At 43.5% G+C, this 16,018-nt stretch overlaps 1 protein-coding gene across 1 annotated transcript in view; it reads right to left on the bottom strand.

Annotated features, from left to right (window-relative positions):
• The window catches only part of LOC111217852 (tetratricopeptide repeat protein 28-like), a 115,358-nt gene that overhangs the window by 59,515 nt on the left and 39,825 nt on the right, over window positions 1-16,018 (bottom strand). The window lies entirely within an intron of this gene.

Here is a 16,018-nt window from a genome sequence, read left to right as displayed (position 1 = left end):
TCCTGTGCTCCCAGTGTGCATGTGTGTTTTTCCTCCAGTGTAATTGATTCATTGACAGCTCTTTTATTCAGCCTGACTAATCCAGTTAAAAGGATTATCAGCGTAGAATACAGCAGATGTTAGCGGAAGGGCATTAATGCAGAAATACATACTTTTTATTTCCAATTGACCGTCCGTTAAACCCCGGTGACTGTCAAATCACAGCTCAGTGATTACTACGCACAGCAGGTCTGTCAAGCTTTGCATTCTCCACATGTTGAGGTGGGGGTGTAGTGACACAGATACTCATTAAATAAAGAGTTTGGAGGGTGGTTTCTTTTTTTAAATTGAGATTTCTAAAACTAGAACCAGCTAAATTAGTTTGTGAGATTTCAGGTTACAGTAAAACCAGGACATCCACTGTATGTCCCAACAGGGTTTGAAGGCGGTTTTCTGGATGCTATCACAGTTTAGCATAGCTACATTTTAAACTGCAGCAACGCCAGCTAACATCACCCGACGCAGTATTACATTTACCAAACACATTGTTTAGTCCTCGTCTTAAAAAGGCCTTTTCTCTTGTGTAAGCTAAGCAGCCAATGCTGTGTCTTTATTTCTATGTCTTCTTTGGAAAGACTTGGGACCTGTTAGCTTCATTCTTTTAGCACAATATCGTTTATGTGGCTATCAAGGAGTTAAAAACCTTTTAAACAAGTCAGCTGGAAACATTAAAAGGTCAGAAGAACTAACAAAGCTACGTTAGCTTAAAGGAGCTATTTGTGAGTTTTGGAAACATAGCTACAGTAAGCATCTAGCATTAGCATCTAGAAGAAACTTTACGAGTTTAGCATCAAACTTCACTCTTTTATACACCAGGAGCTGTCTCAGGCAGCGGAAAGCAACCCTCTTGTTTTGCTTTAATTTTTCTATTCCGCAGAAGTTAGCATGCTAACCAGCTAGCTCCAGCCCGGTCTGACTGCATTGTCACTTTTCCGATACCGAGTCACTGTAACGTCCAGTCTGCCATGAGGAAGTGACACTGCTCAGGGGTCGTATTATGACCTCCTGTAAGGTAAACACAATGATGGCTCAAGCAGCTCTTGGCGAGACTGGTAACAGCTGATAATGCTAACACTGGCTATGTAGCGATAGCAAAACTGACACATAGCATGTTAAATAGCTGCCTTTGATTATCTGTTCTCTTCTGTGTAAAATCAAGTACATTTTCAAAGACTTTTGGTGGTTTATCTGCCGCAGTTTTCATCTCAAACTGCATATGTGCCATGTGAGAATGGGAAGCTTGACAGGCGTGATGACAGGCTTCTTCTTTGCCATTTTAATGGAAAAATTGGACATAATATGTGTGTGAGGACGGAGTAAACCTGGTTACAGAGGGTATTAATGGCTTTTGAATAGGTGACAAAACCTTTACAGACCTGTCAGCTCGCACAGTCTCTCACATGACGCCGACAAAGCTGGAGTCTGCATTCTTTTGCAGATGCTTTCTCTCGTTTGACATTTCCTTCTTTCTCCTTCTTTCTCACACATTTTTCTCTCTCCTCCGCACACTCTCTCATAAAACCCCTCTCTCTCTAACCTTTAGGAGAAAAACACTGAGGCTGCGACTCTGATGAGGCAACAAAACCTCATTTTGAACGGGAAGCTGTGGAAACTCGTACTATCAGTCGGTTTTGATGGTGAAGCAGCAAAAGATTTCATTATTAACCGAGTCTTTGAATCCCCGGCACTCCTCTTGATCATGAATCGCTCTCATTTCCCTCAGTCTTTCACCCCTCATGAGAAAGCTGTGTTTTGATCAGTATTTCAACCTTGTGGTTTTTATTTTTTTGTTATACTGCGTGTCTGAAACATCCTCCATCTGAATGCAGACGTTGACATTTGAATGAAATATTTCAACAACTATTAGTTGGATGGCCATGAAACATATTCGTGTTCTCCTCAGGAAGAATTACAAATTAATTTGACTTTCATCTGGAGCCATCAACAGGTCAAATTTTAATTTTGTCCCCTACTCACTTACTACTTACCAGTACTAAATGTTTGGTGCTAATTAGTATATAACAGCATGCTCACACGCTAAACTACAACACTGAACATAGTAGAGACTATACTTACTTTTACTTGTTAGCATCGTCATTGATAGCATGTTAGCATGCTGACGTTAGCATTTGGTAAAAGATGCACAGTCTAACAGACTTTTCAAACTGAAACGGGGGCAGCAGAGTTTCCCAAAAGTCTCTGTTTTAGGATCTCGACAACTCCAGAGTAGTTTGGATGCTAAGGAGTAAACATAGCAAAAGTGATGGTTATAAAACTGGGTGATCAACAGAGCCGTTGCCGATAGCTCACACCTCTGGCAATGACAAGATGATATTTGTTATTCCATTAATGTATTATTTATTATAAGTAATTATTATTATCATTATTTGTAGTATTAAATTAATATTAAATTTAGTTTGCCATGCCATAGTTTCACATATATAACCACATATAACCAACAACATCGACACACACACACACACACACACTCCGACCAGCTGAATGTCACTGAACAGCTGTTTCTCTTTCCCCTGCTGGCTTGGAGTGATTATTGTGAATGCTCTCATTATTAAATGTAAATAATTCATGCTTTATTTGTGATGACAATTTTGTTTTATAATGGCTATAAAATGTATTTATTATCTCGCTGTCATCACTCAGGGAATCAGAGAAAGAGCTGGACACACTTGTTCACATCACATCGGCTATTGATAATTCTGCAGGGTGACGATGGGACGATCTGACTCTGACCCTAATGTGGCCGTGGCCTTAGCGTCAGTAGCACTGATCCTTTCCCTGACAGACACCGGCTTGCACTGAGCAAATTAACCAAATAAAAGCCAAACGCTTTATTTCCGCCTCTATGGATATCATGTTAATTAGCTGCAGCTGATTTTATCTGCCGTCGATGATGTTTTCATTTTAACTCGCAAAAAAAGATTAAAATGCGAAGCACACTGAAATTATTCTGCATTAATCTTTGCTGATAATAAGAGAGATGAAAAGTTTGATCAGAAAAGTCTTAGTGTTTGAGCAAATGAACAAATTTGTATCATGAGCACGACGCACAACTTAATGTGTCATAAAAACAATACAGGCGCAACCCACAACGACAAATAGGGAGAGAGAAAGAGGGAGAAAAATACACAGAAAAAAACAAAAGGGGAGATGGATTCTGGTAATCCAAACACTATTTACATTCTGTTCCTCTAATAAAAGCTCCATTATTCCACAGGAGATCGCTCAGGTACGGCCGTGCATCCGGTGAAGAAGTGCACATCCTGCTGCTGTTGTCACACAATAATTATTAATGACACCGATCCCGAGGGGCAATTAATTCTCAGCGTTAGTACACTTCCCTTTCTCCTCTCTGCCTCCATGTTTCCTATATGTGCCCTGCTCCCTGCCTCCCTGCCCCCCCCCCCCATTCTTTCATTAACTCTCTGGTCTCATCAGTAAGCATGGCCCACTTTAGTCTCAATTTAGACGAGCTGCTTCTATATGAGCCAGCCAGTGAATTGTGATGTCACGCCCATTGTCTGCCAATTACAATTCAATTTAGCAGAAGAAACGCTCTGGAATGTGATTATAGGCAATAGATGGTGTGTGTGTGTGTGTGTGTGTGTGTGTGTGTGTGTGTGCGTGCACGGCAGGGAGAAAGAGGGAGAAAGTCTTAGCGAGCACTCATCGTACGGAGAGATTTGTGATGTTTTCCACCTTTCACTCAGCACTTTCATATTCTGAAGTGGCTTCCAGTCCGCCTTCCCTCCTCCCAGTCCTCCGGAGACCTTCCACAGTCAGTTGGCTTAGCTTTTTCAGACAGCGTGACATTTGCACCTCCCCACTGCCTCGCTAAGCCGCAGCAATGAATACAGCAGGCAGCAACACACACAACATCCTGTACACACACACACACACACACACACACACACACGACTGTAGCTGCAAGACCAGAAGAGGAGAGTGTGATTCTGTTTTGAAACCTGTCTGCGTTTTATGTTAATACGTCATATTTTCAATAGCTTTTTTAATCTGAATTATTAACAGCATCAACATCCCTCCTCTCCTCTGCCGCTCTCGCTTTGCTCTCCGGTTAACTGTGAGTCAAATTGCAGCAAATGATGACTCAATACAGATTACTACAAAGAAAAAAAAACGGGGAGGAACAGCTGCTTGTGAAATGACTATACCTCAGAAGAAACTGATTCACACACGCGTGATATCACTCCACCGCAATTCAACATTTTAAAATCGGGTGTTTACAACCTTTTTCTGTGACTTGGCGCTGAACACTCTCTCTCTGAATCACATTCTCACGACGAGTGATGGTTTCCAACATGAACACAAAGTTCAGACAGTATTTATTTTTTTTAAATTTCACATGAGATTATTTCTGGTCTTGTGTTTTTGTCTGAGCTTTTCTCACTGGTTTGGTAAGTTGTTTACTTTTGCTGCCGGGCAACTGTCGATCAACTGTGATCAATCCACCGCCACGCAATCCTGATTGATCAGATTTTAAAGCATTAAACTTCTTAATAAACAATAATCAAAGAGGTTTTTGTTTTGTTTTTTTCAAACAAGCTGATTTAGACACTTATATCAATTATTATATTTCATGGGCATTAAAGAATAACTCAACACCCCGTGACCTCCGGTGACCTCTCACCTTGCTGCAGTGAGGTACACCATTACATCACTGCTGGGCGTGGCTACAGGTGGGAAATAACACCTGATGTCACTCTCAAATTGACTGGTAAGCCTTTTGATGCTACAGTAGATATTATAATAAATAAATAAAAGTTATTACTATTGTCTTGTTGCAGTGATATTCCATTATTAAAGCTGCTATAATCAATGCTTTTACACTAACATTGGCTCAAATGACGATATGTGATGTGTAAGGAGTCGCTCCTAGTGACGAGCTCACTGATGTGATGAGGATGTTTGCAGCAAAACAAGCTCTAAAAATAAAGTGTCAATTGCAAACAAGGTTGCTATAACGACTGGAGAGGTGATGATGCGTCAGTTTCGTGTTTGTGCCCCAAATGGTAAAAAAAAAAAACCACATGGAAAAAGCTTTAAATCACGCAGGTACACACACACCTGTAACGACACGTCACCTTGAATGTTTCTGACTTCAACAGTCTTCATTGATCTGAAAAAAATCATTCACTGGAAACATTTTAACTTTGATTTGAAAAGTTAAAAAATGCAATTATAAAGTTTAAAACTGAAGTTTCAAAGGCCCCAAAGAAACAAACTGTCACATTAACGTTTCGTCGTCTGCTTCAAAAGCCTCGTTTGTTTCTCAGCGAGACGCGATTCTCGATTCTCAGAGACGACGGGAAAAAACAAAAACAATCAGAATCTGAAACTTCAGCCGACGTCAGGGTTGATAAAAATCTGTTTCTACACAGCTGCTTTTCAACTATCAGAAAGCTGTTCAGAGGTTGAAACAGTAATTTAGTGTGGATCAGGTCAGAACACACACACACACACACACACTGGAATAGTGGTGTCCCTCCACTGTTGGGTCAGCTCCACTGAGACTTGAAGCAGGTATGATCGCCTCACTATAAATAGGTTCAACTCCTAAACACACACACACACACACACACACACACACACACACACACACACACACACACACACACACACACACACACACACTGCCTGTTCTGTTTCTCCCATCACAGCACAGACCAGTCTTTCCCCTCCGTCTCCCTCTTTCACCTTCTCCTCTGCTACCTCCCCTCCCCCCTGCCTCCCCCCTTTTAGCACAGTCACTTTCTCCCTCTCACTCCATTAGGTAACAGAGACCTTGACTGTTGGCGCCTCTCCAGTGTCTCTTTGTGATCAGATGTCCAGTCTTTGAATCTGTGTGTACATCTGGAGATGTGCTCACTCGGCCTCAATCAGCCGTGTTCTTTGTGTTCAGTGCGTGTGTGCGTGTGTGTGTGTGTGTGTGTGTGTGTCGGGCAAACAGAGGAGCGATGGCTTGGAAACACATGTAAGGCAAAGTGAACGATGGAGAAGATAAAGTACAGACACACAGGAGGGGATGACGGAGAAGGTGGGAGTAACTGTCCGTTGTAATTACTGTCTGTAATATGATTAGGTTTGATAACACTTTGTCTCTGTTGGAGAGATTTCAGAGGTTAATGATGAGACGTGACTCGACACAAACAGACGCTCGAGGCGACGCCAGACTGAGACAAAGACGCATCCGTAGCTGAAAATTTGTGTTTATCCCGCGGCGCTGCAACTCCACTTCATAAACTCTCAGAGAAGAAGAAGAAGAAGAAGAAGAAGAAGAAGAAAAGTAGAGACACTGGAGGAAAAGAGGAGAAAAACACTGGAGCTCCTGTTGAGGTTTGAGATCCGTTAGAGACTGAGCTTACACACACACACACACACACACACACACACACACACACACGTACCCTGCTAACTAGCTACAGCTAACATCTGTACAGCCAGCGTGTAAAATCAGACTTCACAAACAGATTTGCGTGAATAACACACGGTGAAAACAGCTTTAACAGAAACCATCTCAAACACAGGAAGTAGTTTCCCTCTGAATCGCCGCAGCTTCTGTAGCAACGTGCACAGCAGCTGCAGAGCGACTGTTAGCCACATGTTATTTTCCGAAGCCTCGTCTTCGTGTGAATGTACATGAACCCGCATTAACGCACGAATAGAGCAGGTAAGACTTTGTTCAGACGGACTCTCGCATGGCGTCGTTTCAACAAGGAACCCAAAGAATTCTGGGCCGTCCTGTGAAAAAAAGTTGAACTTACCATAAGTTTTATGACAACAAGGTGCAATGTAATTCGTCCCCACGCTGTATTGAACCTCTCAGCCCACTGTGTTCTGTCAGTTACACTCAGGGATTTCCAGGAGACTCATTTTTTCCTTTTGTGTCCGGCTGCAAGACAAAGTGTTTGAGATGATTTCTGGTACAATTAAAACTTTTTGGAAAGTTGTTGCTCTTTGCTGCGACTGATGTTGCTCTTACCGGACTCCAACTCTCCAAAATTTTTACAAGGGACGACAGAAATCCAACAAGTCCAAATCCAAGGCCAAAAAAAAAAAAAAAATCCAGTGCAGATAATCGTGAAGGTGAAGCTCAGAGTGACACAAACAACACAAACACAAAACACTGGGCAGGAGCTTTTAAGTGTGTCGCACCGACAAAGTAATGACTGCGTCTTATCTTTAATTCCAGCGCCACACAGCTCATTTAAATAGAACATTTAATAAAAAAGGAGTGCATGCTCTTGCTCTTCTCTCTGCCCCCGACTGGTTAAATCCCATTTGTTTTCCTATGAGGCACGAAACATCGAGTACAACACTAAGCTGCTCACACATATGCATGAATACAAGTATTCCCCCACCTGAGGCTGTTCGGGGACACGAGCAGCACGGGTACAAGAGTCACATTTATTCACTGTGACCAGGGGCACGCTGATGAGGCAATTTTCTGGGTTAAAGGAAAAAAATAAAAAAGATCACAAAGAGCTGCATCACTTTTTAAAAACAGTCTTGTGTGGTGTTTTTTCCTCTCTCAATGAAAGCAGACGGAGAGAGAGTTCAGAAACAGCTCTGCCGCTCGAAGGAAGCCCGGCAGAAACACCTTTTAAACACATCCACAGATAAAGTGAGTCATTACAGACAGATGAAGTGAGACCAGGCTGATGTTACCGCACATCTGTTCTGGTTCAGTGGGTGTAAAGTACAGCAGAGGCTGCGTGGTGATGTGTGACAGCGATATCTCATTCAAACGGGGTTCAAGAGAACACACCGAGCACACGAGGAGGAGGAGGAGGAGGAGGAAGAGGAGGAGGAAGAGGAGGAGGAGGAGGAGGAGGAGCAGGAGGAGGAGGAAAGAGGAGGCAGGAGGAGGAGGAGGAGGAGGAGGAGGAGGAGGAAGAGTTGTAATGGTGGAGGTGATGTGAGAGAGTGCAGTCACGCGTGGTCCTCCTCTTGTCTATATTCAGCCTACATAAAAGAAAAACTGTTTTATCCTCCTCCTCCTCCTCCTCCTCCTCCTCCTCCTCTCCAGAGAGTGATGAAAGGATGAAGGGAGGAGCAGCAGAAACGAGAAGAGAGGTTGAGGAGAGAAAGAAAGAGTCCAACATCATCATCATCATCATCATCATCATCATCGTCCTTGGGACAGATTAGGGTTCAGTAAGAGACGGTATCTCTACGAACAGTCGCGATGATAGGCGTGAAATAAATGGAGAGGTAGATCAAGAAGAAAGAGAGAGAGAGAGAGACAGAGAGAGAGAGAGAGAGAGAGAGAGAGAGAGAGAGAGAGAGAGAGAGAGAGAGAGAGAATTAAAAAATGCCCTGAGGATACTGGAGCTGTGCAGCTCCATCAACATGACGAGCTCCTGGTGGAGCGTTGTCCTCTCAGCCCCAAGATGCACCGCGGCTCAGGGGGAGGCGGAGAGGGAGAGAGAGAGAGAGAGAGAGAGAGAGGGAGAGAGAGATAGAGAGAGAGAGACTGAGAGAGAGACAGAGGGAGAGAGAGAGTAGGTTTGGTCAGCACTGAGGGAATTCCTTTATGCAAAACCATTTTCTGCTTCTAAAATTCAGAAGGAGCAGAGAGAAGCCGCTCTCTCCATCACTGAACGCAAACTTCACATTTCAGTTCCAGTCAACAGGCGTCCATCGAGACGACCGTCACCCGTCTGCATTAAATATCACAGAGATAAATATAAGAGTTAAGTGGACACCAACAACTCCTCGTTACATTCAAAGGAACAACCATGTTTAAAAACAGCATGCAGCACAGAGACAGATCCTCTACATAATAAATCTAATAGTTTTTACTCCGGTCATGTGATTTAGTTTCTGTACAGGTGACAGTTTTCATGTTTTTTTTTGGCAGGTGTCCCCAAGACGTCCACACACTGTAAATGTGAATGAACAGAAGAGACGGCCAGTGTCTCAGGGATCTAAAAACCATGTTGATGGGACATTCGGAGCCGTAGTAATGTCAGGGGAAATGTCTCATAGTGTTCATGGTTCAGCCACTCTTCCATACTGCGCGATCTGAGTCGTTGCCAGAGTTTCCATCTTCCCATCAAAGTCAGTAGTCAGTAAGAGCCTTTCTCACCGAGGCTGTTCCTGCTGGTCGTAATCCTCACTGCAACGTTTACAATCTATCCACTGGTCAAACACGTTGTTGTGACGAATGATTTTTACCGTGCGGCTCCACATGTCGACCACAAATCCGCAGCATTTCCTGCAGCTGCTTGACAATAAAGGTCTCGCACCCGTTCACCTGTGGAGAGCTTTTAATGTGAAACAGCAACAGCAGAACCTAAACACGGCTCCAACTCAGCGGAGAGGGATCAGAAAAAGCGAGAGAGACATGGTTCGGTTAGAGGGAGCAGACTGACCCTGGTTGTGTTTACCACAGGTCAGTGTGATGATCGTCTGCTGTGCGCTCTGCAGGTGAGGCCGTAATGCATGTACCCACAGTTTGCCACGACTCGGCTCCATTAAATTACACCTGAGCCTCAATTCTCCTCCACATGTAATATTGTTTACATTCTGCAGAAGCTGCACCAGGAAAAGTCACGATTTTCCCGCCGGCTGTGAACAGTGACCGAACAGCAGGAAACACTCCGTACACGGTCGACTGCAGACATCACTAATGAATGAAATGTGCTTCTGTAGTTTATTAAGTGAAGAGAAGCGAAGGACTGTCACTGGAAAGAGTACGTTGTGCTGTTTCCAAGAGCATGTGTGTGAAATGTGTTGCTCTCTCCGGTTTGACTGAGGACAACAGGGAGACTTTTTATGTCTGTATTCTTAATGGAGTCCAAAGTGTTAAATGGGATCACAGTCGTGTTTTAAATAGCTGCAAACTCCCCGGTACATGAAGGGAATGTCGTGAAGAGGAAAATGTCCTCTGGGTTTTCATCATCATACGGTGCAACATAATGACACTCAAACAACACCTCCAGACTCGTAGCCTGCAGTGCATCTTTCCTCTGGATTACAGAAGAATGTGGTGATTATTTGGTGGACACATTCAAACAATGTGTCTGACTGAGCCCTCGTGCAAAGAGGGGCTTTAGATGGAGGGTAAGTCTTAAATCAGAGGCAGGAGTGTAGCTTTAAGCGGCTTAGCTGCATTGTAAGTAAACACATTACACCCAGTGCATTGCCAATCTGACCGACTAGAATAGAATATGAAATGTTTCTTGAACTCCTGCCGGGTAAACATCAATGCCTCAGAGAGAGAGAGAGAGAGAGAGAGAGGGAGAGAGAGAAGGAGAGAAAAACACAAAGAAATTTCTCATTTTATTCACTGGAAAAATAAAACCAGGGAATGAACCTACAGTTCTGCTGCTGAGCCCCAGAAACCAACACGTACAACTCCCCTGAAACAACATGCTGATGAAACTAATATTTAATCCACCTCTGGATCAGCTCCAACTATCAACACAGATATAACACACTTCACACATATGTCCTAAGGCTCACACTGTATCGTACATCACTGTGTGCCACGCACAAATATCAGCTCAGTCAGAGCTCTCTTAAGTCTCAACCACCATATAACATCAACATCTTCCTCACCCAACCCCGTCTCCTAGAAATGATGTTACCGCTCGTTTGTTGTGTCAAATAAGTTTTGAGGGAAAAGTAATTGCTGCCAGGATTATGTAGAAACAAACAGCGTCCTCGTGAGCGCCGCGTTCTCTCTACGGCAGCGCTGGACTCTGACAGCGGAGACCAGGGTTCATGGTTTCTGTTAAATGCTGACACATTAAACGACTCGAGTCTTGTGCTGCGAGTCACCAGACACCTCGATCTTTTCCTAACCTGAACCGAGTGCTGTGTGACTGCCTAAACAGAGCCGCGATAAATGTTAATCATACTCAAGCTGAGCAGAAATACTGTGAACATTTAGCAGACATGTTTTGACTTGATTCGCAGGCGTACTCTGTTTCACGTACATAAACATAAAGACACAAAACACAAGACGTCGACTGTCAACATCTTCTCCAGGTTACCAGGCCTCATCCATTAAAAACATCCATTTAATGCTGCAAATGAGAAGTTACACGAACATAAACTGAACCAAAACAGTCACGTTGTCGCCAGAAAAGCGAAACAATGATCTGAAAGTTAAAGAGAGTCTTAAACAACTAAGTTTGAAACAAACCACCTACATCCATAATATTCACTGATATTTCCATGTTGGATTAAGACTATATGGGTCAAGGAGGGATAAATAGTCATAAATCAGGTACTAATGAGGACAAATATGAGCATGCATTGCACACCTGCTCATTAGAGAAGAAACTCCAGAGTATATGAAAATGTAATTGAGGCCGTCTAATGGCACGCTTCGTGTTGCCAGCCGTATTCATAAGGAAAATCATTAAGGCAGATAGAGCGAGCCCACTCCGCCTCCTTTCACCTCGCCATTCTTTCATCCCTCTCTCACTCCTCCTCTCCCTGCATTAAGATAACAGCGACAGATTTTAGTTCAGGTTCAAATTGGTCCCGTGGCTGGACACATTCACACACCAGCCAGGGTGATAAGATCCCTGAGCGCCCTCTGCGTCTGAGTTTTACATATTCTTCATATTTTTTCCATATTCCTACATTTTATTTCTCTTTTTTTTTTCCTTTCTTTTTCCCTGACTTCTAGAGACTTTCACACCAAGGCTTTTCTCTCTCTCTAGTCCTGTTATGTTTCTCTGCTTCTGTTCTGATTTCCCTTTCATTTCATTCTTCAGATAAGACGACCCAGAAGCTCGAGCTCGCACAAGCAAATTGTGTGTGTAAAAAGGCGTCTGCACGAGTGTGTGTTTTTCTGTGCACGAGCATCGGCTCTAATTTGTGGCACACTGCGATGAGCAGAAAGGGAATATTGATTTTATGGCATCTTATCATTAAATACCATTTTGATTCTCTCTTCTTTCCATAAGAAAATAAAAGCTGCATGTCTCTCCATTCTGAGGCTTCAAAATAAAAGCACCCCCCAACGCTGCTTCAACATGAGCTCTTATAAATATTCATCCTCGCAACAACTGTTGAGAGGAAGTATTTTAAGGATTTTCAAAGCCCACGGGAGGCCGATAACGGATGTACAGTAGATCTGCAGCCACAAAAACACACACTACAAGCGGTCCGCTGAGTCTCTTTCAGAGACTTACATCACCCTGTGAGGATCCTGAGGCAGCTGTACGTGGAGACCAAAGCGAGATGTCAGGTCAGCAAGGAATCTTCACAGAGAAGAAACCACGCATTGCCTCTTCAAAGTCGACGCTGTTTAAATACACGATTTCCAAACTTTGTAAGATCTTTGAATGACAGAATAGGTTGGATTTCAGCGCTGAGAGATGTCCGTCAGGCATCAAGTTCAAAATATGAAAGCACAAGTCTCATTTCTCAACTTCAAAACCTTAAGGATTATCTTATAGACAGCTTTTAGATGTGAGACTTGAACTGGTTGTTGTTCATCCTGTCTCCCCTATCACCTATTTTAACTTAGCTCAGTGCTTCTAGGCTTTTCTACAATTCTTTTCTATTTTAACTCATTATTGATATTCATTTGTAGTCTGTGGATTTTTTAACATATTTAATTGTTGTTGTTTAGGGAGGTTTTTAATCAGCTGATGTGGTAATTGTCTCAGGTGTTTGGTCACACCAGCATTAATAATTTAGTTCATTTCAAACACCTGCAGATTCGCAGTGTGCCAGTGGCTCCGCCGCGTAGACGGCGCTGACTTCTGAGGGAACGGAAAGCCTGAGAGTCCGGGAAGAAGAAAGCGACCGTAACTTATTATGTGCGTTGCACCATCAGGTTTTGTTTTATTTAACTTCCTCTGTTAAGAGAATAAAAACTGCTCCAGAAAAGAGGAATGATTTTTTAGTTTTAGGCGCTCATGAGACGGAGTGACAGTTAGTGACAGAGCTCGCTAACCAGACAGGAGGCTAGCAGTTAGCAAACTCAATAGCCAACAAGTTTTTGTTTCCCTTTTCCATAAAACTTTTTATTGAATGAAATGATGAAACATACTGAAGCTGCTACGTCACCAAGCTTCCTTCAAGATGATGTTTTTACGCCTCGATGTTTATGTCTCTTATAAACTGACAGGAATTCAACCTTTCTTCACTTCTCTCAGATAATTTCATTTTCCTACACACCTGTCGATCAGGTCTGCATTAGAAAGCACAAGATGTAGGTAAAGACGCTCTGATGATGATTTCATGATACAAGAATATAGTCCTGAGCAGCAGCAGCAGCAGCAGCAGCAGCAGTAGTAGTAGTAGTAGTAGTAGTAGTAGCAGCAATAGTAGTAGCGGTAGTAGTAGTAGCTACTTTCCTTTCTTAAAGAAAAAAAAGGCCTTGTTTACAGTGGATTACACAGGATAAGTTTTCCACTCATCACCAGCATTAGCACTGTGACAGCTGACTGTCTGGCCTTATCGGTTCACACACTCCACTGGATGAGAGGGAAACTTCCCCCCCCCCCGGGAGCTCTCCCACCTTTTACAGCTGGATCCCACCACTTCAAGATCAGGGTCACAGTCTTTCCAGAGGAACTGTCGCTCCCTGTGATCTCTGAGCCAGAAACAAATTTGGTAAGGCATCAAATCCCATGCCAGTTCGCACTTCCCACTCAAAACATGGAGGAGGTTTTAAAATATCAGCAACTGCCTTCTCAAACATATTTTCCGACACAGCGGGGAGGGCTACACGTTCACTCACGACAACCAAGGCCAAGAGTTAGCGGCTCTGTGAGACAGCACCTGGAAACACACTCTACATTAACTCCAGCACGCTAACCAGTGCTACTCAAGTATGACACAGTGTTGAAGTACTTGTACAAACATTGAGACTGTCCTGTAAAACAAAACTGCGACCCGCAGGACAGGAGCAAAGGAGGAAGTCAGGTGACGCGGTATGAAGAGCCATGTGAGGAGGAGGTCGGGTACACCTCTGTCTACTATTGTAACCATGACAACCGAGGTGCGGAACGCCTTTCAACGCTCTTGGAAACATTGCGCTTTTTACGCCACCACATTTATTTGACCGCTAGCTCACACCAGTTATAATGATCTGATATATAATAGTACTTTATTTTTATTTTATGTCTTCAGTAGACTGTATTTCACTGATAGTGCTTCTGTATCTTTACTGAAAAGTTTCAGTGCAGTACTTTTACCTTTAAGGGAGTATTTTTATGTCTTTTACTGAAGTAGAGAGGAATACTTCTTCCACCACTGACCAAACGTTACGCCAGTCCATCCAATGACTGCGCAGGCATTTCATTCAAATCCACAACTGCAAACCTCATGGTGGCGCTAGAGGAAAAAGTCAGGGGATCACCAAAGTCATGAGGGTTCATCCTCTGGGAACCACAAACGTCTGAACCAAATTTCATTGCAACAGATCCAGTAGTTGCTGAGATATTTCAGTCTGGAGCAAACTAGTGCACCAACACAACCACTGCAATCCCTAATGTAATGTTATATTCATTCCCACCACATCATGGCACGTCTCTGTGTTCGATGAGGTGATCTGCACCACAGATCCAAAATAGACTCTTTCAAATAAGTTGTCCAACACTGTGTACTCCATTAGGGCTGCAACTGACAATAACGTCAAGACGATTAGCCACAATATCGTCCCAGAGCCTCACCACACTGTTCGAATCACTACATTCTCCTGTACAACAGCCCAGAAACACAACGATATTCAATCTTCTATCATGTAAATTTGCAAATTCTCACATTTGAGAACCTGAGACCATCAAATATTTAACATTTCTGCATGGAAGATGACTTGAACGATTCAATTCACAGCAGCACATTCACAACCTCAGAGAATTAGGGCTCTGCACCTTTCCTTAATCTAACATCATCCAAATTGTTGACAATTAATTGTCTGTCAATCAATTAACAGTTTCAATCAAAAATGTCTGGATATACAAACAGAGCATGTGCACAGTCACAAAGAATTGACCTCCATGAATGGTTCATCATCATCCTTCACATTTTCTGTCACTGCCGTTTGTCTCGTGGGTGTTTGTGGATGTCTGAAATAAGCAGAAGTGAATTTACACACTGACTTTCTAATCTTATATTTACAGGCTGATACAGCCACGCTTATGGCTTTTTTTACTTCCATATGGCTTCACTATAATATCCTTACAGTGACTTACAGTGTTTCTGGAGGTGAATGGTGAGCTTACAGCGACTTTATTCAGCTTTGTGGAATTTTTCATCTCCTGTATAATCCTCCAAATAATCCTACACAGACATGTCGCTGCAGTGTCTTTCTGAAATGCAGGCTATTAACGGATTATCCTTAATAAAGTGTCCGTGACTGCGCTCTGTGAGAGTGTTTAAATAGCCCTGTTGATCCCAAACGGTGCCAGTCAGTCATCCAGCCACATTCCGCTCCAACTTTGGAGCCGAGTCCACTGAAAAGCCGTAGTTCACTCACCTTCTTCCGGGGCTGCCATTTCATCATATTTGTAAAGCAGATGTGAGCAGCATCAAAGTGTCACAACAGCCGGTGTGGAGCGATGTGTGCGCGGCAGTAGAGGCATCTCACAGCGGAGGTAAAGGCTGCCCCCGCCGGCGTGCAGCCTCACAGTCAGCGCTGTGCAGACCCGTCAGAGGGGGAGAGAGAGAGGGAGGGAGAGGGGGGAGTAGTGCGGAGGCGCCGGGTGCAGGAGTTAGTTTATAATTCCGTTATAAAGACACTGGAAGCTCCCGGGTAACACCGAGCAGAGTGCGGTGTCCTGTCCTCTGTCCTCTGTCCTCCAGCCGCCGGTTCGTGCAGAGCATCGTCCGTCCGCTCCGGCAGCTGCAGCGGCTCTGAAGACTCGACTGAGCCGAGAACCGAGAGCTGTTGGAACCGTAATCCAACACTGTTACACACACACACACACACACACACACACACACACACACACACACACACACACAC

The sequence above is a fragment of the Seriola dumerili genome, unplaced genomic scaffold (genome assembly GCF_002260705.1).
Source record: "Seriola dumerili isolate Sdu_G_001 unplaced genomic scaffold, Sdu_1.0 BDQW01000047.1, whole genome shotgun sequence".
Lineage (NCBI taxonomy): Eukaryota > Metazoa > Chordata > Actinopteri > Carangiformes > Carangidae > Seriola > Seriola dumerili.
Note: the sequence above shows the minus strand (reverse complement) of the source record. Positions and strands in the feature narration are given on the sequence as shown.